The 6,293-nt window shown below is 41.0% G+C and overlaps 1 long non-coding RNA gene across 1 annotated transcript; it reads right to left on the minus strand.

Moving 5' to 3' along the window:
• Positions 1-573: 573 nt before the first annotated feature.
• LOC133508891 (uncharacterized) lies at positions 574-3,202 on the minus strand. Its single transcript, XR_009797176.1, has 4 exons — positions 2,656-3,202; positions 2,156-2,230; positions 854-998; positions 574-762 (listed from the first exon to the last, which is right to left on the minus strand). It is a non-coding gene; the product is annotated as an uncharacterized LOC133508891 (long non-coding RNA).
• Positions 3,203-6,293: the final 3,091 nt, after the last annotated feature.

Raw genomic sequence — 6,293 nt, forward strand, 5'->3', positions numbered from 1 at the left:
ACTGGGGAAAACACATTTCCAGGTTTAGTGAGTCGAACCACCTCAAGCCAAGTAAATAGTATACTGTATAAAGTATCAAATGTTGTATTTTACAATAATATTTAATATCCATCCATTCATCAATTTTCTTTTCTTCTTTCGATTAGCCTCACAAGGGTCGCGGTGGGTGCTGGAGCCTATTCCATCTGTCAATGGACAGGAGGCAGGGTCAACCCTGAACTGTTTGCCAGCCAATCCCAGGGCACATTGAGACAAACAGCCACACTCACAATCACACCTAAGGCCAATTTAGAGTGTCCACTTAATGGTGCATGTTTTTTGGGATGTGAGAGGAAACTAGAGTGCCCGGAGAAAACCCACACAGGCATGGGGAGAACATGCAAACTCCACACAGGCGGGTCCGGGATCAAACCCGGGACCGCAGAACTGTGAGGCCAACACTTTCCAGCTGAGTCACCGTGCCCCCTAATACTTAATAATACTATTAAAATTACTTAACAATATTCTTTATCTTTTTTATGAGTTTATCCTAAAGCTTTTAAGAAAGGTGATGAAATACAATATATACTGAATACACAGCATCAAAAGCCTAAACAGGCTCGCTGTTCAGGGCGTCCACTTGTGCACTCACTGAGGCGCCGGTGTGCAACTGCAACTTGACACGATGGGCCGGTCCACTCGTGTTCGACCATCTGGCGTCGTGTGCACCAGACTTAAAGCAGCTTTGGTCCTGTGGTCAACTGAGGAGTTGCAGGCATTTTTCTACATAGTGGATGAAGATGAAATACAACATGCAATGAAAGTTGCGACAAGAAATGAGCACGTCACCTTCTTCTTAATCCTTCCCCATTACCTCCCATTTTTGATTGGTGCCTGCTGTCACGGAAAACCGACGGAGGCCGGGGATGGGTGGTTGGGGGGATCAGGTCGCTCAGGTCGTCCATTTTCTGATTCGCTTATCCTCACAAGGGTCACGGGAGTGCTAGAACCAATCCCAGCTGTCATCGGGCAGGAGGTAAGTTACACCCTGAACTGGTGTTAAGCCAATTGCAGGGCACATAAAGACAGACAACAGTCACACTCACAATCACACTTAGGTGCAATTTAGAATGCCCAAAGTAGTTGGGATGTGGGAGGAAACCAGAGTGCCTGGAGAAAAGAGACACGGAAAGAACATGCAAACTCCACACAGGCGGTCCAGGATTTGAACAGTGAGGCAGACGCCCTAAACCAGTCATCCACCTCTCCACCCATTTTATTTTATTTTAATTTAATTTAAATACACTCTCCTGCCTCCTTCCTTTCACCTTGTCCCATTAGGGGTCACCACAGTGTGTCATGTTTTTTCCATTCAAGCCTATCTCCTCCATCCTCCTGTCTCAAACCTCATGTCTTTGCTTACTACATCTCTCAACATTCTCTTAAGTCTTCCTCTCGCTGTCTTGGGTTCTACCAATATACACAATATCTCTCCTCTGGCCCATCCAACTCTGCTCTCTCTTACTTCATCTAATCTTCATTTTTCTCCTTTCCAGCGCAAGATTTCACCTTACATCACATTGCATTGCATTGTAATGTGTAAAATATTATTTTGTCAATGTTGTTTTACTAACTGCTTCGACACTTTGAAACTAAATTCCTTTTTAACCCAGTTTGACACGTTATTTTGGGTAAAGTCAAGTTTTATTATTGCCAAGCTCCATTTTGTTGATATGCAATGTGTTCAGTGTGCATTTATTCTTTATTTGTGTACGTATGCATTTATTTATTTGTTTATTTTCATTACCTACAGGGTCACATGTAATTATATAATTTTAATATAAGCAAATTCGATGATGCTCTGGGGCTGTGGGTCCTCGCTTTACGTCAGATCTTTCTTACATTTCGACGACATTACGACGAACGGGACAGAATGAACCAGCCGAACTGTTTTTCTCTTGGTTTTTTTTTTTTTTTTTTTTCTTTTTTCTTTTTCTTAGCTAAGGCCTGGAAATTTTTCATCCAAATGTGTTTGTAATTATATTTCTACTAGTGAGTCACTGCCAGAGTACGGCGTGTTCCGACATACATATTCACCAAGGACCCCGCTATGCCGACTGTTATTGAGCAACAACTGAAAAAAGTTGTGAGAAGTTTCAGAATGTGGTATGCAAACCTGTCCAGAAGAGGGCGTCCTTCCTCTGCGTTATGAACTCGGTGGGCGCGTAACAGAGCTCTCGTTCAGTGCGTCCTACAAGAGAGCCTCAGTGTGAAAAGTTTACTCAGACCATCTGCAGACCTCCACGCAGCCATAAAAACACTAATCACAAACTCATAAAATGGGAACTCACGTCTTTAAAACGCTGTGGTTGGCTGTGCCACTGTAGCCCAGCATGAATGTGTTGATTGATTAGTCAGGAATAATAATTGTTAAACAGTTCTTTCCATTTGTAGGATTAGATTAATATTTGTTCCGCGACTTATTCTTGACTTGATTTTTTTAAAGACTATTCTTTTCATTTCGTAGTGTTACTTTTAGCTGCAATGCCCCTTCCAATGGGAGCCATCGATCTGTTGTCATCAAATTATATGTAGTAGAACTGTGCTATGCTACTGTGCTAACTCTGTTGGTTAGCATTAGCTCAATGTCTTGTATCCACCCTCTCTTAGCATTACCTCTGAGAGGTGCTTCGTCACTCCAGTGGGTAGCCTTTGCTTTTTCTTGTCTTTCATTGACTCGGTTGCTTCTTGACTCAACTGCTTCGAATCAAGCTTTGTTAGCAACATCCTTATTCTGTTAAGTACCATAAATTCCGCCATCACCATTTTTCTGTTGCTTCCTCAACACGGCCTTTGTTTTACTTCCTCACCCAGTTGGTTCACATCTGCTGCTTTGTTAGCTGCACCTACGCTGAGATTTTTAGCATTATGTCTGACATTCTATTGTCTTGCCTTTGCTTTGTTGCGTCCACAAATGTTAGGATGAGCTTGGACTGTTGCTTCTTCTGTTCCTTGGTAAGTATTTACTTTGTCAAGGGAAGGGATGGCCATATGGTCAGTACACACACTCAAAGTGACCCCTTCACTAATTAAAAAAATATAAAAACCTTTGTTGTGTAACGACCGGAAAGAATATACTAGCATCTTGTGTACAGTACTTGATAACATGCCAGCTAACACTTAAGGCCTCTTTATAATCGCACTTGCAGCGACCGCGCTGACGTCACTGCGGCTGTCCTGCGCGTTGTTTGCTTTTATACTCGAGTGCAACTTATGCGCACAGTTTTGAAAATATGTTGCAGTTCGTCTCCAAGTCAGAGGTGTCGCAACGGCTGGTTTTGCCTGGGACTCTACAAGGGTGGAGTTTCCTCAGGACTTTTTGGTTATTTCTGGTCGCTGTTTTTACGTTCCCTTCCATATCAAGGAAGAAAGCTACAATTGTGAACGTGGAACAGCCGGGATGAACATGTGACTAAAACGGACCAATCAGTAAAGATAAGCTCCGCGCAGCAACTTTTTTATGGCGTGACCGCGGTAAACTAGGCATAGGTGCGGGGTGGGGCATCCGGAGGTCACATGATGCAATGCGGAAGTCTGAAGAAGCTTTTAGCATGCAATGGAACTGAGCTGGCAGTTACTCTATTCCCCACAACTCACTGTCAGGGTTTCATACAGACATAGTGGAACATTTAACGATTAAGACCCACATTCAATGACGTAAGTATCATGAGAAATAATTATGTATGTCTTTATTAGAGCAACTATTAAGCATGGAGTGCTGCAATGCATGCTGGGAACCAAAGTTAATGTGAGACGTTTACTGAAGCTGCCAAGCTGTCAAATCAAAAGGACACAAACAACAGCCTTTTTTCCCCTCACAAGAACCAATGACAGTTCGTTTAAAGATGACATATTTGAACAAACCCACTTTTTCTAGTATTTAAGATGTAGTATTGGCTCTGTGCTGCTTCAGTAAATGTAAAATATGTATTAGGACTGGCCATGGAATCCCGAGTTCAGGATATTTTTTCGCTGAGAGCCCTGAAATCAGGTCATTCAAATGTCTTGAGCTTATCTATGTTACTAACGAAGATCTCCTCACATAGATTGAATCTTATTGGGTTTGCCTCTCATGTCTTGCATGTGTTCGTTTTCCATAAGCGCAGTGAATCCTGGTTGTTTATTTTTAGGCCTTGAGTGACTTGAATATTTTGTGGTATTTTTTTGAAATATTTTTTCAATCATTAAATGGGAGCCTTTTCCGTTTTCAGAAGCTCCTTTAAGCCACTTTGTCACAGTTTTTTTTTTTAAGTTATAGTTCCACGGTTTCCACTTGAGTGAGGGAACTTGACGCCTCGCTCTGATTGCTATCAGTGTTTTTACTCCTCATGCGTATCTTTAGACTGAACAGCACACTGGATTTGTGACGAGATAGAAATAAAAACACATCTTGGAAATATGTAAAAGCGTGACCTCCACATCTGCGCGTACGGCCGACTCCGCAAAAGAAGGCCACAAGAGAGACGATGATGGACAAGGACTGCCGAGGCAAAATTCATTCCAACAACAAGCTGACACATTACGGGGAAATCAAACATGGTGGTATAGCATGACGGCTGATATACCACCCACTTTGTTCCCAGGGACAGCAGGGGGGGATAGAAGGAGGCCACAAAAAGAATGAGAGGCCTTGCTGACGGAGGGCGCTTGGCTGGTTTCGTCGGCCACGCCCCAGACACCATGAACGGGCACTTGTCATGCAGCTGGGTTATCCTCAGAGACGCGGCGAGGTGAAGTGGGTGACCGTGTTTGAGGTCCGCCCAGCTGTTATTGCCCCTAATGTCCAACAGATGTGTGGGAGCTCGCGCCGCTAAGTCCTCGCACATGGCGGCGAGGGCAAATCAAAGTACACACACACACATACACTTAGACGAGGCTGTGTGGTGAAATCACTGTCATTAGCCATTTAGTCAAATGATAGAGGCAATTAAGATCAGTCTTGAATTGAAGGTAGGCACCGCTTTAAGCACACGTTTTTGTTTTTGTAGCAGTAGCACATGTGCTTCGAAAAGGACATGAAGAACCTTCAAGGCACAATGAAGATTTGTTGATTCTGTCGAGAAATATTTCAAACATACACCTTATATCAATTATGATAAATTGACATGTATTTATCATTTATGCTTTTTAGAGTAATTAATAAGAATGTGAGAATCCTGTCATTTCGTAATCAAATTGAAGTTCCCAAATATATGTCCTAAAAAGAAAGAATGAAATTATAGCGCAAAGCGATTTGACTTCTTTTCAACACAAATGGCACGTTCAAAATTGAATTAAACTGGTGCCCCGCTAATATAAAAAAAAATCATTTTAAAAATTGGTAATGATATCAATTTAAAATTGCACATGCCTCGACGTGACACTATCAGAATTTAATGGACAAACTGAAAATTTGTAATTTCCTGAGACAGTTGACTCATTCACACGACCCTTTTTTAATTTTAATAGGCATTTTCTTAAATGTTAGTGATATTTAATTCACAATTAATTGTCATATTTATTTATCAGTAACTGGCTGGCAACCAGTTCAGGGTGTCCCCTGCCTCCTGCCCGTTGACAGCTGGGATAGGCTCCAGCATTCCCCACGACCCTCGTGAGGATATGCGGCAAAGAAAATGAATGGATGGATTTATCATTAACACTTTTTTCAAACCAAAGGAGAAAGGTTTGGGTTTTTTTCTTCAAGCATCCATTAGTGACTGGAAATTCACATTCCAAAAATGTTCCATGTTAGAAAAAGAAATTAGAATTACCAAGTTAATTGACTTTATTTATTTTAAGAAAAAATGGCACACCCTCATCTTTTTGAGCATAGTACTTTTAACTCCACCCCTTTAAAATTAAACTATAATTGGTACAATCTGTGTTTAAAATAAAAATATTTATATTAATAAGAAACAATATTGCAATAACTAAGATTAAGTTTTGTATACTCCAATAATTATGGAGTTTAGATGGGTCTATTTCATGTCCTATAATTTGCTTAGTCATATATAAATGCACTTTTGGTAATAGATACTGAATCTTTGTGAGAAAAATGCCAACAAGCAATCGGTTAGTTATTACATAAAATTTTTTGGGGGTTGTTGTTGTGTTGTGGTTTCTTTCTTGACCCGGTTTTTGTTTTTGTCCATTTGTCTTTTGTCTGTACAGTAATAAATAAAAAAAAAAAGAAACTCACAAGGAAACATCGTGTCTGAAAACCTGAAAACAGTCTGAAGAAACGGTTTTATAAAAGAACGGCAACATTCAAA

Source organism: Syngnathoides biaculeatus, chromosome 11, assembly GCF_019802595.1.
Source record: "Syngnathoides biaculeatus isolate LvHL_M chromosome 11, ASM1980259v1, whole genome shotgun sequence".
NCBI classification, from domain to species: Eukaryota; Metazoa; Chordata; class Actinopteri; order Syngnathiformes; family Syngnathidae; genus Syngnathoides; species Syngnathoides biaculeatus.